Raw genomic sequence first — 19,897 nt, 5'->3', positions numbered from 1 at the left:
ACTGAAGGAAATGCAATTGTGATTATACATATTGTTAGAGCTGGCGGAATGCACAGAGTAAATATGGAGATAGTATAGGTGCGTTTGCAGCCCGGGGTCCACCGTGCAGGAGTGGAACCTGCTGCTAGTAGATGGCGGCACTATATGGCGGTACTACGCCTGAATAGACACGGGTTCCATCACCCGGTCTGTATAGGAGCGAACCCTGTTGCTTCACAGAGTCGCTGGGATTAAAGGTAACGCTGTGCTCTGTTAACCTCAGAGAGGATCATAGCTCGCTAACGGAGAAGGGAGTATACAGTGGTCGTTCAATCAGCAACATCACACAAACAACTCTCCGGAGGTGCCGGAATTCTAGTGGCTATATGCCAGCCCTAAATTCACACACACAAACTCCTCTCTGGAGGTGCCGGAATTCTAGTGGCTATACAGCCGACCCTGAGCACATGCTGACACAGACCACCAAGTAGCTAAGCTCATACGCTCATGAACATAAGTTGATACTAGCGCATGGCCGTGCGGCCATGCAAACCTTTTATAGAGAAAGCTCTCCAGGACCTTCCTAGTGGTCCAATAGGAACTGCTTCAGGACCTCAGCATGTGACCCCCGACCTCCAATGAGAGGTCGTCCCTTGGGCATGCTCAGTAGCGGAAAAGCAAGACTTAGTCCCAGGAGCATCTGCTCGCCGCTGAACAGTGCTGGTTACAATGGCTGAGCCCGGAAGATCAGCAGTAACCAAGCGCACAGTATCTGACTGAGCCAGACGCTGGGACCGACGTCTCTGCTGAGCAGGATCCACTGTGGCTGAAGAAGAATGTGAGACCGCAGCGGAGGTGGCTCGAGATTCCCCCTGTTCAGCGGCGGGAACTCGACACCTAACATTGCCCCCCCTCCTTGGGCCTCACTACGCTCGAAAGCAGCAATGAGTTGCGGAGCCCGAGTGTGCTCAGCAGGCTCCCAGGACCTGTCCTCTGGGCCATAGTCCTTCCAATCCACCAAATAAAATTTCTTGCCGTGTACCACCTTACACCCCAAGATAGCATTCACCTCAAAATAATTCGTAGATGAACCCGATGTCCCGGCAGATGACTCAGAAAACCGGGACATGTGAATGGGCTTAAGAAGAGACACATGAAAGGTGTCGGTGATACCTAGGCGTGGAGGAAGGGCCAGATGGTAGACCACAGGGTTAACCTGTTCCAGGACCTTGAAGGGACCCAAGTAGTGAGGTGCAAACTTAGTGGACTCAAGTCGCAGCCGGATGTTACGAGCGGAGAGCCACACTAAGTCGCCAGGAGCAAAGGTCGGAGCGGGGCGCCGATGTGCATCGGCGGAGGACCTCATTCTCTCCTTGGAAGCCCAAATGTCACGTGCCTCCACAGCCCAGTCTGCCACCCTGGAATTGGCGGAAGACACAGGCATAGGCACAGGAACCCGCGGATTCTGGCCGTAGTTAAGGAGGAATAGGGTCTGTCCAGTGGAGTCGGCTACGGCGTTGTTTAGCGCAAAATCCGCCCACGGTAGCAAGGATGCCCAGTCATCCTGCCTAGCAGAAACAAAATGTCGCAGATATGTGACCAAGGTCTGGTTGGCCCTCTCTACCAACCCATTCGTCTCGGGATGTATGAGAGATTCAGCTCGATGCTGAGTAGACGACAGAGTTCTCTCCAGAACCGACAGGCAAACTGGGGACCCTGGTCACTGACAATTTTGTCCGGCATACCGTGTAGGTGGAAAATGTGTTTAAAAAAACAATGCTGCCAAGGCCCGTGCAGAAGGTAGCCGTGGAAGAGGTACCAAGTGCACCATTTTAGAAAAATGGTCGGTGATTACCCAAATGATGGTGCAGACACGGGACTTGTGTAAGCCCACCACAAAGTCCATCCCGACCATCTCCCAGGGCTTGTCTGCTACCGGCAGGGGGTAAAGTAACCCAGCTGGCCGTTGTCGAGGGGACTTATTCTTGGCGCAGGAGACACACGCCCGAATATAGTCTCCAACTTCACGGGCCATATGCGGCCACCAATACGTCCTCGCCAGAAGCTCAGATGTCCTTTTGGTCCTAAAGTGTCCACCCACCCTGGAAGAGTGAGCCCAAGAGAGAACCTCCGTTCGCAAATTCGATGGCACGAAAGTCTTGCCCGGGGGCACAGACTCTAGCGAAACCGGAGCCACGGTCCTCAGACTCTCAGAAGGGATAATAAGCCGAGGTTCCTCCTCCTCCGCTGATGACACTACGGAGTGGGAGAGAGCGTCGGCACGAATGTTCTTCTCCCCGGAGAGAAAATGGAGAGTGAAATGGAACTGGGAGAAGAACAGGGACCATCTGGCCTGGCGAGATTTCAGCCACTGGGCAGTCTGTATATAGACCAAATTCTTGTGGTCGGTGAAAACTTGAAAGGGAAAGCGAGCCCCCTCCAGGAGGTGTCTCCACTCCGAGAAAGCCAACTTCATGGCTAGCAACTCCCTGTCCCCGATGGAATAATTCCTCTCCGCTGGTGTGAAGGTCTTGGAGAAGAAGAAGCAAGGATGCTTCCGACCTTGAGCATCCTTCTGGAAGAGGACTGCTCCAGCACCGACGGAAGAGGCATCCACCTCCATAATAAAAGGTTTATCAACATCAGGGCGATGTAAAATGGGAGCGCTAGCGAAGTGTGACTTAATTGAGAGAAAGGCTCTGGCAACCTTCTCCGACCACATTTTGATTTGCTCCCTTTTTGGTGAGGGCAACCAAGGGAGCTACCAAAGTTGAGAAGTGGGGAATGAACTGGCGATAGTAAGTAATGAACTCCATAAAGCGCTGCACTGCTTTGAGAGAATGGGGTTCCTGCCAGTCCATCACAGCCTGTAGCTTGGCAGGATCCATAGCCAATCCCTGGGTGGAGATGATATAGCCAAGGAAAGGCAAGGACTCCTGCTCAAACACACACTTCTCCAACTTGGCGTAGAGGGAGTTTGCCCGTAGGAGGTCGAAGACTGCAAATATCTCTCCGGTGGGAGTCTATATCTGGAGAGTAGATGAGAATATCATTCAGATAGACTATGACTGAGGTGGATCCCGGAAGATATACCGTATATACTCGAGTATAAGCCGAGATTTTCAGCCCAAATTTTTGGGCTGAAAGTGCCCCTCTCGGCTTATACTCGAGTCACGGTCGGCGGTGGGGTCGGCGGGTGAGGGGGCGCTGAGGCATACTCACCTAGTCCCGGCGATCCTGACGCTCCCCCTGCCTGTCACACTGTCTTCGGGTGCCGCAGCTCTTCCCCTGTTCAGCGGTCACGTGGGACCGCTCATTAGAGAAATGATTATGGACTCCACTCCCATAGGGGTGGAGCCGCAAATTCATTTCTCTAATCAGCGGTGCCGGTGACCGCTGATAGAGGAAGAGCTGCGGCACCCGAAGACAGTGTGACAGGCAGGGGGAGCGCCAGGATCGCCGGGACTAGGTGAGTATTTTATATTCACCTGTCCACGTTCCACACGCCGGGCGCCGCTCTGTCTTCACGTCCTCTTGTTCTGACTGTTCAGGTCAGAGGGCGCGATGACGCATATAGTGTGCGCGCCGCCCTCTGCCTGATCAGTCAGTGCGGAGAGACGCCGGGACGGGACGCTGAGGAGCTGCAAGCAAGAGAGGTGAGTATGTGTTTGGTTTTTTTTTATTGCAGCAGCAGCGTTATATATGGCACAGATTTATATGGAGTATCTATGGGGCAACGGTGCAGAGCATTATATATGGCACAGATTTATATGGCACATCTATGGGGCAACGGTGCAGAGCATTATATATGGCACAGATTTATATGGCACATCTATGGGGCAACGGTGCAGAGCACTATATATGGCACAGATTTATATGGCACATCTATGGGGCAACGGTGCAGAGCATTATATATGGCACAGATTTATATGGCACATCTATGGGGCAACGGTGCAGAGCATTATATATGGCACAGATTTATATGGCACATCTATGGGGCAACGGTGCAGAGCACTATATATGGCACAGATTTATATGGCACATCTATGGGGCAAAGGTGCAGAGCACTATATATGGCACAGATTTATATGGCACATCTATGGAGCAACGGTGCAGAGCATTATATATGGCACAGATTTATGTGGCACATCTATGGGGCAACAATGAACAGTGCAGAGCATATATGGCACAGCTTAATAAGGAGCATCTATGGGGCAATAATGAACAGTGCAGAGCATATATGGCACTGCTTTATAAGGAGCATCTACGGGGCAATAATGAACAGTGCAGAGCATATAAGGCACAGCTTAATAAGGAGCATCTATGGGGCCATAATGAACAGTGCAGAGCATATATGGCACTGCTTTATATGGAGCATCTATGGGGCCATAATGAACGGTGCAGAGCATTGTATATGGGGCATCTATGGGGCCATAATGAATGGTGCAGAGCATTATATATGGCACAGCTTTATAAGGAGCATCTATGGGGCCATAATGAACGGTGCAGAGCATTCTATATGGCACAGCTATATATGGAGCATCTATGGGGCAATAATCAACGGTATGGAGCATTATATATGGCACAGCTTTATATGGAACCTCCTTTGGGGCAATAATGAACGGTATGGAGCATCTATTTTTATTTTTGAAATTCACCGGTTGCTGCTGTAGTTTCCACCCTAGGCTTATACTCGAGTCAATAAGTTTTCCCAGTTTTTTGTGGCAAAATTAGGGGGGTCGGCTTATACTCGGGTCGGCTTATACTCGAGTATATACGGTAATTCACAAAGTCTTGGAAAACGGCAGGGGTATTACAGAGCCCGAAGGGCATCACCAGGTATTCATAGTGCCCGGCCCTAATGTTAAATGCTGTCTTCCATTCGTCCCCCTCACGGATGCGAATCAGGTTGTAAGCACCCTGCAGATCTAGTTTAGTAAATACCCTTGCTCCCCGCAACCTGTCGAATAGCTCTAATATCAGAGGCAGAGGGTATTTGTTCTTAACGGTGATGGCGTTAAGACCCCTGTAATCTATGCATGGATGTAATTCTCCGTTCTTCTTCTGCACGAAGAAGAACCCCGCCCCTGCAGGTGACACTGACTTCCTAATGAATCCTCTTGCCAGATTCTCCTGAATGCATTGGGTCATTGCCTCCATCTCCGGGAGAGAACGGGGATAGACTCGAACCCGGGGAGGCTCTGCACCAGGCAAGAGATCAATAGGACAGTCATAGGGGCGGTGGGGCGGAAGGGTCTCCGCAGCCCTCTTGGAAAACACGTCTGCGTAGGGCCAATAGTGCTTGGGGAGAGAGGAAAGATCTGCAGGTACTTCAGTTGTAGCAACCTGAACGCACCTAATACATCTACCTTCACAAGACTCACTCCATCCCAGAATTCTCCCAGAGGACCTCTCTATATGAGGAGAATGGTAGCGTAGCCATGGTATCCCTAACAGGACCTCATCAATTCTCTTGGGAATGACTAGCAGGGAGATAATCTCCTGATGGGATGGAGATATGGACAAAGTAAATGGGATGGTCTGGTGTGTTATCTGTGAGGGCAGAGTCGACCCATTCACCACTCGTACAGTCACCGGCTTGGCGAGCATCACCGGTGGTATTGCGTGGCGTTGGGCGAAGGCAGAAGACATAAAATTCCCCTCCGCGCCGGAATCCACACAAAGCTCGACTGTAAGAGCGGTTGGGCCTAAAGGGATTGTCCCTTTGAATGACAGTTTAGAGGAAAATGTCGCCATGTCTAGTGTACCATCTCCTACATCCACTAGACTCTGACATTTTCCCGACTGCTGGGAACATCTGGAGGCAAGATGTCCTGACCGCCGGCAGACATGACAGACCTTGAGTGCAGGAGAGGTCCGGGACTTAGATCCCGCTCGTGAAACCTCCTTGGCCTCATGTGGCTCGGACGCCTGAAACGGAGATTCCAGAGGTATGGCGAAGGTGTGAGCCAGCCGAAACCTCTGCCTACACTGGACTCGCTTCAGCTTTCGCTCGTTAAAACGAAGATCGATGCGAGTTAAAACAGCTATTAGCTCCTCCAGTGTGGCGGGAATCTCCCTAGTTGCCAAGGAGTCCTTTACATGGTCAGCCAGCCCCCTCCAAAATACAGGGATGAGGGCTTTATCCAGCCACTCCAGCTCAGATGCTAAAGTCCAGAAGTGGACGGAAAAATGGCTGACCAACGATGAGCCCTGTGTCAGTGCCAGCAGTTGGAGCGCCGTATCATGAGTGACTTGAGGTCCCACAAAGACCTGTTTCAGAGTGCTCAGGAACCGGAGAGCACTCTGCACCACATGATCGTCACGCTCCCACAGCGGGGTAGCCCACTCCAACGCCCTGTCCAACAAGAGGGATATAATGAATCCCACTTTAGCCCGCTCTGAGGGGAAATGTGCAGCCAGGAGCTCAAGGTGTATCGCACACTGGTTCATGAATCCCCTGCATGACTTGCTATCGCCAGAGTACCTATCTGGCAGTGGGAGGTGGGATAATATCGGAACAGAGGTGGCAGTGGACAAACTAACTGCAGCCATGCTAGCAGCCTGAACAGCTACTGAGGTAACTTCCACAGCTGAGGTTGTGCGCTCGAGAGCCATCAAACTGCCCTTCACCTGCTGGATGTACCGCTGCAGTCGCTGTTCGTCCGCAATTACTAGCCAGACCCTGGCGCTAGTATTCTGTTAGGTCTGGCGGAAAGCACCGAGTAAATATGGAGATAGTATAGGTGCATTTGCAGGCTGGGGTCCACCGTGCAGGAGTGGAACCTGCTGCTAGTAGATCGCGGCACTATATGGCGGTACTACGCCTGAATAGACATGGGTTCTGTCACCCGGTCTGTGTAGGAGCGAACCCTGTTGCTTCACAGAGTCGCCGGGATTAAAGGTAACGCTGTGCTCTGTTATCCTCACAGAGGATCACAGCTCACTAAAGGAGAAGGTAGCATACAGTGGTCGTTCAATCAGCAACAGCACACAAACAACTCCTCTCCGAAGGTGCCGGAATTCTAGTGGCTATATGCCAGCCCTATATTCACACACACAAACTCCTCTCCGGAGGTGCCGGAATTCTAGTGGCTATACAGCCGACCAATGAGAGGTCGTCCCTTTGGCATGCTCAGTAGCGGAAAAGCAGGACTTAGACCCAGGAGAGTCTGCTCGTCGCTGAACAGTGTTGGTTACAATGGCTGAGCCCGGAAGATCAGCAGTAACCAATTGCACAGTATCTGACTGAGCCAGACGCTGGAACCGACGTCTCTGCTGAGCAGGCTCCACTGCGGCTGAAGAAGAATGGGAGACTGCAGCGGAGGTGGCTTGAGATTCCCCCTGTGCAGCGGCGGAAACTGGACACCTAACACATATATATATACATATACATACTAGTAGACAGCAGTTTAGAGCTTGGCATTCTCACCTAACACTGCTATGATTTCTGCTGCAATATTTGAAAATTGGCAAAAAACTTATCTTGGCAGCAACATGTGTGCTATTTTTTGATAAAAAAAACAGTATTACTAAAAACTCTGTTATTGAAATGCACTTTTGCTTTTTTACTTAGTTACATCAGGGTTTTTGCTTACTTTTTTCTCTTGTAGGTTTTAATGTTTTGTGGCCAATGTGAACATGCGTTTACCTTCTGCATGTGTACCAACTCAAGCTCAATTTTTATGTTTTTTTTCTTTGTATTGTTGCATTCTGTGCTAGCCAGGGTGTGGCCTCCCTGTTTCTGAGCTACAGACTGTATATAAAGCCCCCGTCTCACATAGCGAGATCGCTAGCGAGATCGCTGCTGAGTCACTAGTTTTGTGACGCAACAGCGACCTCCATAGCGATCTCGCTATGTGTGACACGTACCAGCGATCAGGCCCCTGCTGCGAGATCGCTGGTCGTGTCGGAATGGCCTGGACCTTTTTTTGGTCGTTGAGGCCCCGCTGACATCGCTGAATCGGTGTGTGTGACACCGATCCAGCGATGTCTTCACTGGTAACCAGGGTAAACATCGGGTTACTAAGCGCAGGGCCGCGCTTAGTAACCCGATGTTTACCCTGGTTACCAAAAAAAACAAACAGTACATACTCGCCTTCTGATGTCCGTCAGGTCCCTTGCCGTCTGCTTCCTGCTCTCACTGACTCCCGGCCGTACAGTGAGAAGTGAGAGCACAGCAGTGACGTCACCGCTGCGCTCTGCTCTCGCTGTACGGCGGCTCAGTCAGAGAGCAGGAAGCAGACGGCAAGGGACCTGACGGACATCAGAAGGCGAGTATGTACTGTTTGTTTTTTTTGGTAACCAGGGTAAACATCGGGTTACTAAGCGCGGCCCTGCGCTTAGTAACCCGATGTTTACCCTGGTTACCCGGGTGCTGCAGGGGGACTTCGGCATCGTTGAAGACAGTTTCAACGATGCCGAAGTCGTTCCCCTGATCGTTGGTCGCTGGAGAGAGCTGTCTGTGTGACAGCTCCCCAGCGACCACACAGCGACTTACCAACGATCACGGCCAGGTCATATCGCTGGTCGTGATCGTTGGTAAATCGCTATGTGAGACGGGGCCTTAAGGCTTACCCAGTCTGATGTTCCCTGGTTGGGCCCAGTCCTTTTGTCTGCCCTTATTCACACTGAGGTCAATATTGACACATGGTAAGGTTTTAATATTAGACAGTGTATGTAGGACTGTCCCGATCAGTGTTATCTTGACACGGTGGGATGGCTTTTGTGCTATTTTTTTTTATTCAAAAACAGTATTACTAAAAACTCTGTTATTTAAATGCACTTTTGCTTTTTTACTTAGTTACATCAGGGTTTTTGCTTACTTTTTTCTCTTGTAGGTTTTAATGTTTTGTGGCCAATGTGAACATGCATTTAACTTCTGCATGTGTACCAACTCAAGCTCAATTTTTGTATTTTTTTTTTTTAACATGTGAATGCAGCCTAAAAAATATTATTCCACTACAAGTCTATAACAATTAACCAACAAAGAAAAGTATGGTAACTGCAATCAGCTGAACAGTATAAATACTTACAACATTATTTTTCTGAATTCAGATTCTCTGTATACATAGCAGTATGTCCCCTATATACTCAGTACATTTGAAGCATTTATTAATCGAACACACACAGACAGCACAATGCAGCGAGAACTCATGGTGCACAAAAGTGGAAATCGACACCTAACTTTACATGTTCAGTGGCTTTTGCTGTGCTATGCATTTAGTTACAGTTTTCTGCATCTTGACACTTATACGTGACTTGGTATAGCTTAAAGGAGTTGTCCAGGATGAAATGAGATCAGTGGGGTCTGACAATTGGCTTCCCCATCGATTAGCTGAAAGCCACTCTGCAGCAGCCATAACTGAGCTATGTATGGATGGGAGCTCAGCAGCCATAACTGAGCTATGTATGGATGGGAGCTCAGCAGCCATACCTAAGCTATGTATGGATGGGAGCTCAGCAGCCCCATACATTGCTTAGTGGCTGCTGCCGTGTACTGCGCTTTATCGTCAATAAATCATAGCTCTTCTACTTTAAAATCTGGATATGTGAGCATCTTGGGTCACATACTTGTATGTCCTGTTGAAAAGATGTCTGTATCCATTGTAGCGTGATTAGGTGACCTGGGGTCAGGTCTGACCTGAGGAGGTTGGAGTTTAGCCTTATTATGCTTAGAACTCCAAACTGTGAGAGTAATGCCAAGACCAGATCATCTTACATTGAGGTCCTGCTGATATATGAGTAGTTAACCTCTTCCTTGCTGGAATGAAAAATGTTACATTGGTCACACCTGTATAACTGAGTGCCGTTAAAGAGGACCTGTCACTTGCCATAAGCATGTATTTTATACCAGGTGTAAATTCCGGTGTTCTCCTGAATCTGTTCTTTTTTTCTTGTTCCTGCACCTTTTTGTTCATGAGACATGGCCCCTGTGACTTATATGTAAATCTGGTCTTGTTAGCCAAGCGGGTATGGTCCTCAACTCTTCTCTTTGGGAATATTCATTATCTAATAAGACTAGTTTTATATACAAGGAAGAGGGGGCATATCTCAGGAATACAGAGGTACAGGAACAAAAAAATAACTACTCCAGATTCAGGTTAGGCTAGGTAAAATAATTACATATTAATGGAAAGTGACAAGTCAATATTAAGTCTTCCATGTTGGTTATTGTATAAATTGATTTTTTAGTGAGACTTACATCCTACTGCGATTGCTGTATCAAATTATTTTTTGATAGGACGGGACCAACAAGCTCTTCCTTAAAGGGGTTTTCCATGAACAAAGTACCGTACATTTCAATTAATAGAACTAATAGAATTTGAAATAATAATAATTTCCACAATTGGATGTGTTTAAAAAAATGTTCCTTTACCGTGATAATCTTATAAATGTGCCCCTGCTGTGTACTGTGTAATGGCCATATCTGACCGTACAGGAATATGGTCTGGTTATACCACAGCTCCTGGCCAGGGGAGGAAGCAAGAGAGTATACAGACAGGACACAGCTGCTTCTTTTTGTGAGGTAACACATTTTACTGCCTGTTTTTAAACAAAGTTTTACTTCAAAAAAAGAATCATTTGCCATCCCATGCTGTCCTGTCTGTATTCTCATTTGCTTCCTCCCCTGCCCAGGAGCTGTGGTGTGATCAGACCATGTTCCTGTAAGGTCAGATACAGCCATTACACAGTACACAGCAGGGGCACATTTATAAGATTATCTCAGCACAGGAACATTTTATTTAAACACATCCAATTGTGGAAATTATTATTATTCCGAGATCTATTGATTAAAATGTTGATTAAAATTAACTTTGTTCATGGGAAAACCCTTTAAATGACATAACTATTTCCCATGGGAGGAAATCAAAGCAGATCTGTGGCAACTTCATGCTACTGAAACTGTAGTATCTTAGGTTTTCTGCAGGAAAATAGCACAAAGTCTCCAAATGAAATGACTGCTTTATAAATCCGCTTTGTATTAGGAAACATCCCACCCATGACCACAGCCTTCACCTCAGATATCTTCAGCTAGGACAAGCACTGAATTATGCACACATACACTATAAATAACACTTAACTGTAAGCCAACTTATATTTTATGTCTAATACTCCGAGAAGACATGTACGCTCCATAACTTAGATCTCTATGACTGATTATTTAGGAAATAGTTGGCTTTTGGCAACTTATTTCCGGACGAATTAACAATTTATAGAAAATGTAGAATAAAGCAGTAGACACGGGTATATGTCTGGCAAGCCTGGCACAGAAGTTTGAAGATAATCAGAGTTGGCACCACATCGCATCTCGGTTGAGTTGTGTTATGTGATTCTTTGCAGCCAAATATACCTCGTTTCCTTTTATTTTCATATATGTATGTGTTGATTCATAAACTGTCTAGAACATGTCAGCAGACGAAGAAGTAAAAAGTGGAGACTTTTATACAAAAACCAAAGAAGGACATTTATAAGTTTGGATACAACTATGAATTCCAACATGATTTCATTGCAGGAGTATGCCGCACAGCCTCCACTATCGGCAGCATTGCACGTTTCACCTTTACTGTTGGGAAGCTACCCATCAGAGCAGGGAACTTTGCTGAAAAGCTATGCACCTTTTAAATAATACGATAGTCGCAATATCAAAGTGGCGGCACCGCACTCCCTTGTTAAGAAAGGAAAAAAAACATTAAAAAGCCTGCAACCAAAGAGGGATTCAGCAATGGTGTGAACCGGAGAGACATATGGGTTGGAGAAACTGCATAGGACGGCATGCAACAAAGTTGGCTGAGGAGACCAACAACCTTCCAACTACAAAAAAGGCAACATTCTCCACTACAAGTGCCAAAAATTCATTCAGGAGCCAAAATAGATATATACGAAAGCCTATGACACCAACAAAAAGGCGTCAAACAGAAGCAACATATTAAACCACACTTAAAGGCTATCTATGTACAACTTTTAACCAAATTGTATGCATTGTTTTCTAAGTGAAAAGTTAAAGGGATTATCTAGCCTTATGATGCTGATGACCTATCCTTCTGCAACTTAGAACAGATCATCGATATCAGACCGGTGGAGGTTTGACCACTATTACCGCCACCGATCAGTTGTTTTCAGCTCTGGTGCCCATCTCCATTCACTGTGTAAGGCCTAATGCCTATTTTTTCAGACTTATTGCTTAGCATTCACTGAACTGAGAAGGCGCTGAGCTGCAGTTCTCAGATACTGCCACCATACTATAGACCAATCAACTTTTGTAATAGTCCTACTTAAAATGTATTTTGTTTTTCCATTATGCTGCGACTGAGTGCCTATAATTCCTTTATCGAAATAAATGATCTGCAAAACTAATACAAATCCATCAGAGCCTCTGCTCTACTCTTCCCTTCTTTCAGTGTTAGAGATATCAGCAGCGAAGGTATTGTACACATATGCCCAGAGAGGAGTAACATCGACAATCTCATGAAGGGCAGAGAAAACAAACAGCTTATAGAAAAGGAGGAGAACACATAAAGAGGAAATAAGTGGAGGATAGAAGCTATGCTGATATATAAGCCATTACATACAGAGCTCACGTCCAGCCTATATTACTGGGAATGACACTCCCACAAGACAAAAAACTGAAACTTTGAACAGGTTACAAAGCTACGTATCAGGGGTCCTGATTATGAATGAAGGAATAAAGATTGCAGACTACAACTGAGTGCAATCTGCTTACTACACGCATACAACCTGTAGATCTAACAGATGTATTGATCAACAGATACCTCTGTACATACAGGATAAAATGGAATATATAAAAATTTGTTTTTATGTCAGATTTGTACAGAATTAGACATAAAAAAGATTTTGCATGCCTCCTTATAAAATTGGCAGCTGTAAATAAAGGTACAGTACAGTAGGGAGATCATGCACTTCTATGGTAGTTCTATAATAATAGACAAAATGTCAGCCACAGACTTATTATTTAAAGTGGTTATCAAGTGTTATGAATTGATGGCCTGATTGGTGATAGTGTGACTCTTGGCACCCTCACCAATTAGTTATTTGAAAGGGCTCCTTTATTAATTACCCTCCTCCATGGCATTACTTAATATTTCAGCTTTATCCCATTCTAGGAATGCCACAGTCCCCCCGATCAGCTGATCGCAGAGGTGTCAGGAGTCCATCGATCTAACACTAATGATGTATTCCGAAGGATAGGTCATCAATTTTAAAAATGTGATAAACTCCTGTAAGAATAGTATGACACCCAAGAACTGAATCAACAGATACATTTGTTCTTATGAAGAGATATGGTAATTTATAATAAGAGAACCTGGCATTTAGGTCACATTTTATGTATGTATTTTTTTTCAGTGAAACAAAAACAACCAAGTGATACTCTGAGGATCACGATTTTTGAATACCGAAAGAGGAAGATAAAATCTGTTTCTTTAAACTTCTTTACAAGACAAAAGTTCACATACTATACACTTCACACAACATGTCTGATGTCACACCCATAGGTAGCGCATGTGGTTCGTGGACCCACTGTGCCACAGGGCCAGACATGCCTAGGAAGAGATGTACCTAAATGGCTACCTGTTGTTCGCTGGAGCCTCTGATAGTGGAGACAGACTGGGCTGCAGGTAGCCATCAGATACCACTCATAGGCAGACACCAATACTGCTGCTTCGGAACCCAGGGGTCGGGTTCGCTGGCGTGGGGAGACGTGAACGAGGTCACTGACAAGCCGAAACCAGACAACATGAATGTAGGAGATAAATTCTGACCCGTAGATTTCAGGAACAGTTCTGGAGCTTGCTACAGTAAGACCAGGAAAAACGTACAAGGAACGGGCAGCACCAGTACCAGGGATCGGGTATAGATACTGCAGACGTGGTGTTAGAAATAGGATGCCGCGAAGCCGTGACAGGAACAAAACTCACTAGCCTAATTGGACACAGGACATGGGAATAACTTTAGAATATACTAGAGACGGGGGACCAGGCAACATACAGTTGCACACATCAACATTACTAATACCAACTATAGGTTTTGCTCAGGCACCTCCCTATTTGGGAGGGTGCTTTTTATACAAGAGGAGACACCTTGTATGTGCACACATTAAATACAGTTAGGTCCATATATATTTGGACAGACACAACATTTTTCTAGTTTTGGTTATAGACATTACCACAATGAATTTTATACAAAACCATTCAGATGCAGTTGAAGTTCAGACTTTCAGCTTTCATTTGAGGGTATCCACATTAAAATTGGATGAAAGGTTTAGGAGTTTCAGCTCCTTAACATATGCCACCCTGTTTTTAAAGGGACCAAAAGTAATTGGACAATTGACTCCAAGGCTATTTCATGGACAGGTGTGGGCAATCCCTTTGTTATGTCATTCTCAATTAAGCAGATAAAAGGCCTGGAGTTGATTTGAGGTGTGGTGCTTGCATTTGGAAGGTTTTGCTGTGAAGTAAACATGCGGTCAAAGGAGCTCTCCATGCAGGTGAAACAAGCCATCCTTAAGCTGCGAAAACAGAAAAAACCCATCCGAGAAATTGCTACAATATTAGGAGTGGCAAAATCTACAGTTTGGTACATCCTGAGAAAGAAAGAAAGCACTGGTGAACTCATCAATGCAAAAAGACCTGAGCGCCCACGGAAGACAACAGTGGTGGATGATCGCAGAATAATCTCCATGGTGAAGAGAAACCCCTTCACAACAGCCAACCAAGTGAACAACACTCTCCAGGAGGTCGGCGGATCAATATCCAAATCTACCATAAAGAGAAGACTGCATGAAAGTAAATACAGAGGGTTCACTGCACGGTGCAAGTCACTCATAAGTGTCAAGAATAAAAAGGCTAGACTGGACTTTGCTAAAAAACATCTAAAAAAGCCAGCACAGTTCTGGAAGAACATTCTTTGGACAGATGAAACCAAGATCAACCTCTACCAGAATGATGGAAAGAGAAAAGTATGGCAAAGGTGTGGTACAGCTCATGATCCACAGCATACCACATCATCTGTAAAACACGGCGGAGGCAGTGTGATGGCTTGGGCATGCATGGCTGCCAGTGGCACTGGGTCACTAGTGTTTATTGATGATGTGACACAGGACAGAAGCAGCCAAATTAATTCTGAAGTATTCAGAGACATACGGTGTGCTCAGATCCAGCCAAATGCAGCCAAACTGATTGGTCGTTGTTTCATACTACGGATGGACAATGACCCAAAACATAAAGCCAAAGCAACCCAGGAGTTTATTAAAGCAAAGAAGTGGAATATTCTTGAAAGGCCAAGTCAGTCACCTGATCTCAACCTAATTGAGCATGCGTTTCACTTGTTAAAGACTAAACTTCAGACAGAAAGGCCCACAAACAAACAGCAACTGAAAACCACCGCAGTGAAGGCCTGCCAGAGCATCAAAAAGGAGGAAACACAGCGTCTGGTGATGTCCATGAGTTCTATACATCAGGCAGTCATTGCCAACAAAGGGTTTTGAACCAAGTACTAAAAATGAACATTTTATTTAAAATTATTGAATCTGTCCAATTACTTCTGGTCCCTTTAAAAACAGGGTGGCACATGTTAAGGAGCTGAAACTCCTAAACCCTTCATCCAATTTTAATGTGGATACCCTCAAATGAAAGCTGAAAGTCTGAACTTCACCTGCATCTGAATTGTTTTGTTTAAAATTCATTGTGGTAATGTCTATGACCAAAATTAGAAAAATTATGTCTCTGTCCAAATATATATGGACCTAACTGTAAATGCCGCACTTTACCATGTGCGCACTGCCCCTTTAAGAATAGGGGAGTGCGTGCAGGCGCACTAGGCATGCTGTTGGAACACAGTGCAGCGTGCACAGGGAAGGAGAAGGGAGCACATGAGGACCACGCCGGGGCTGGGATGTTGAGTAAGCCGACGTTCCCGCATGGTGGGAGGAGGGGAGCCATGTTTTGGAGCTGTTAGACGCTACTCCTAACACTACTGTCACTAGCAAAACCTCAATGTTCACAATAAAGAAAACTTATTACACCATTTTGTAAATTGAAAATATATTTTTCCACATTATAAACCTAAATATTAAACTTTGAATCAAACAGACAGAGATGTTGGTGAATGCAGAGTCTGGTATCTAAGTGCGAATATTTGAGGGAAGGGTCTAAAAGGCTTATCGTACCTCCTCAAGAACTGGGAAAACAAAATCGTATTTTCACAGAAGATTCTAACCACGGGCTACAAAATAATGATGAACTTGAACAACCCTTTCATCCAATTATACATCAATGAGTGGCATGAAAACCCCTAGGGAATCTTTAAATTAGGAACAACATAATTTTAATTTGTCAAGATAGCCTAAATGAAGTCAGGCATAACTCATCACATGGACAGTAAGCTCTTCTCATACTGGAGGGCATACAAGTATGAAAGCTTTATGAAGCATCTCAAATAAGCCTCAGACATCCACACGATTTATGTCATACACTTGTTATCAGATACAGAAGGCACTTAAAGCGGTCGTTGATGTAATAGTCTAGCAGCATTGTGGTTGGTAGTAGCTATTCACTCATAAGATCGCATCTCGATGGAAGCAGTATTCCTAGGGTAGCAACAGAGATGATCATTTTTGGACTTGAGTTCTTCAAGGGGTTCTCCAGTATTTAGTTAGACTGGATGTCATTCACCATCTCATGCCTTGGATAAAGGAATGCCAATACTGGAAATAAAATGTCTCTATTTTGGGTTCTGATAAATCTCCAGTCTTTTAAAATATTCCTTGTTTGGCTTCAATGAGCTATGGAGGTCAATGGAGAGCAATCAAAGCCAAAGGATTCCACTAGGCAACATTTCATTCCGGACATCTGAGAAGATCACATTTTTTAAACCATGTTTAATCTATGCACTGTATGCATTTATAGCATATTTGCTACAGATTTTCTAGACAGATTTGTGTGAACAACAATGTAGATGAGTCCTTTAAATCCTATCCACACACTGAGGAAATTCTCCTACAGAAGTAGACATGCACACCAATGTTTAAAGGGGTTGTCCCATGAACAAAGTTGATTTTAATCAATAGGTCTTGGAATAATAATAATTTCCACGATTGGATGTTTAAAATAATGCTCCTGTGCTGAGATAATCTTATAAATGTGTCCCTACTGTGTAATGGCTGTGTCTGACCATACAGGAACATGGTCTGATCATACCACAGCTCCCGGGCAGGGGAGGAAGGAAAAGAATATACAGACATTATAGTAGGGGATCAGAAATAATTCTTTCTTTGAGGTAAAACATTTTATGAAAAACAGGCAGGGAAATGCTTTAACTCACAAAAAGAATCAGCTGTGATCCCGTGCTGTTCTGTCTGCATACTCCTTTGAATATCACAGGAACATTTTTTTAAAACACATCCAATTGTGGAACTAATTATTATTCCACGATGTATTGATTAAAATCAACTTTAAAATGAACTTTGTGGGGAAAACCCCTTTAAATTCATAGCATGTTAATTCTTTGTATGTAATGTATTGCAGAGTATATACAAATGTAAAATGAATCATTGATAACAGTACAAAAACGCATTTTTGCATTAAAATTAAAAAAGAACTGTACAAATGTCATTGGAGTGCAAAACTCTGCTAACCAACATCTATACATATTATAATCATACACTACAATTAAACTACGGTAATATTCTATATTCTGACTTCTTCAAACCATTCAGCTTTCAATCTTTTTTGTACTTAGTGTGCCATGCAATATTAAAGTTATACAATACAAACTAAGAGGGCACATGTGTAACACCCCAGGTGTCCGGTTGTTACAGTGGCATTGCTTTCCTCATGGGGAGAGTGATGTCATGCTTGGAAGCGAGGAAGGATCCCTTTGACAGGTATTCAGCACATACAACACCGTTCTGACTCCAGGCCAGAAGAGGGAGCTCTACACCCGACTTCCGACTTCAGGGGAGCTGCTCTCTCTGGTCGGGAGGAGGAGTCAGTTGTTTAGGCAGTTACTAGGCAGTTGGAGAGAGAGAGCTGGTGAGAGGAGAGCGAGGAGTGAGTAAGGAAAGCTGGGGCCATGCAGACGAGTGATTCTGCAGCTCCTGGGAAGGAAAAAGAAAGCAGAGCAGTCTGTAGGAGACGGAGAAGGAAAAGAAGCACAGGAGAGTGAAGAGTTGGAGAGAGAAGCTGCGACTGGGCTTCCTCCGTGTTGAACGCAGATACCGGTATCCAGAAGACCGAGGTTGCGGGGGTAACTTCATGCCCCATGGCAGAAGCTGGTGGACAGCTTATTGCAAGTTACCTGTCCACCAGTAACACCCGAGGACACAGTAGCAAATAGAGCCCAGGTCGTCATAGAGATCCTGTAAAAAGGCTCGAGCTACCTGTTGTACGGGTAGTGTCCTACCAAAAGGCGGACAGAAAGAAAACGTGAGGACCTTGTGTGAGGCCTAAGACAGCAAGGGACTACAACACCACAGCGCTAGAAGGAAGGCTTACAACCGCACCTGGTTAGAGGGATTCCCAATTCGCTTCCAAGCCGGCCGGACCACACCAGCATCCGTGATCTGGTACCCTGGACTGTGGCTGCCTTGAATCAAGTAAAGAGGTAAAGAGACTGCAACACTATGTCCTCCGTTTCTTACTACACCACCTATCACCATCTTCATCTATTACACCAGGAGCCCTGGAGATCCAGCTTCACCTGTGGGAAGCCATACCATTCCTGCTCTCATAACATCACCCCAGTGGACCCCTTTAAGCAGCGTCGGTCACCCCTGACAGAATACCACAGGTGATGTCAGGAACATTTATTATTCAACTAACCCCTTTAAAGACCGTCCCTTTAACATGGACGCCCAGGTCCATGGACCGGGTCGCCGCGACACATCCCTTTAAGTACCGGACCCGATACCGAATACCCCACGGCCTTGGCGGGCGTTTCACATGGGTCGGACATGCAGTAGATTTTCCATCTGAAAAGCCGCTGCATATTATGGTACTAGCACCTTTTAAATTTATTTGTAATTTTATGGAATCCAAATATCCACTTTTCTGCCCTCTTTACCTATGAAGTACAGTCATACAGAGAAATATTTGTATATACCAGTACATTATGCCTGCAAAGATGACTAATATTGTGATTTTTAGGCAGAGAAAATTATTTCATATATAACAGAACAGCAGCCATGTCTCACTATTAGTGTTTCTGCCTTCCATACAATGCGCCCTGAGTTTCAATCACGAACGTGACAACTTAGAAAAATAGGCTGAGAATTAATGAAATACTGAATACTGAGGCATCCACTGAACACAGTCACAGGGCCCTTCCCCCAGGGGAACACAGATGCCTCCTGTATAAGACAGAACTGCAGTGCCATCAGTCAGATGGTATAGTGGTACGGTTCAGATATTCTATGAACTCCACTTATCATACCTGCCCACCTGCAGACCTTCCCACTTCAGCTGCTGGGCGCTATGTTATTTTATTTTCGAGGATATTTTATGTAGACTATGCTGTGCCCGGCAACTATGCCAGATGTGCCATGAATTGCCAAATCTTATCCTAGCCTGTAGAACCTTTTGGTGTGCCATTGTGGAAAAGACATTTTATAGATTGGTAAAGTAACTTTGTCCTTCTGGGCCTAATGCATATGCCTATATGATGGACCATTATGGTGCCATCTTGCAATATCTCCACTATATGATATGCAATGAAATATGCTACAATATGCCAGATATCACCCCGTACCTCGAGAGGACATCAAAGACACATGGAGGTATGAGCCCATAGATTTCAATAGGTACCATATTATTGATGAAGAACACAATGCTTACCAGGATATAGCTTGAACGTTACTAATATGTAATTAGTTGGGGACGCATCATTAGTAGGTGACGCATCA

The 19,897-nt window shown here is 45.3% G+C and overlaps 1 protein-coding gene across 2 annotated transcripts in view; it reads right to left on the bottom strand.

Moving 5' to 3' along the window:
• The window catches only part of CHN2 (chimerin 2), a 411,135-nt gene that overhangs the window by 36,985 nt on the left and 354,253 nt on the right, over positions 1-19,897 (bottom strand). The window lies entirely within an intron of this gene.

This window comes from Ranitomeya variabilis, chromosome 6, assembly GCF_051348905.1.
Source record: "Ranitomeya variabilis isolate aRanVar5 chromosome 6, aRanVar5.hap1, whole genome shotgun sequence".
NCBI classification, from domain to species: domain Eukaryota; kingdom Metazoa; phylum Chordata; class Amphibia; order Anura; family Dendrobatidae; genus Ranitomeya; species Ranitomeya variabilis.
Note: the sequence above shows the minus strand (reverse complement) of the source record. Positions and strands in the feature narration are given on the sequence as shown.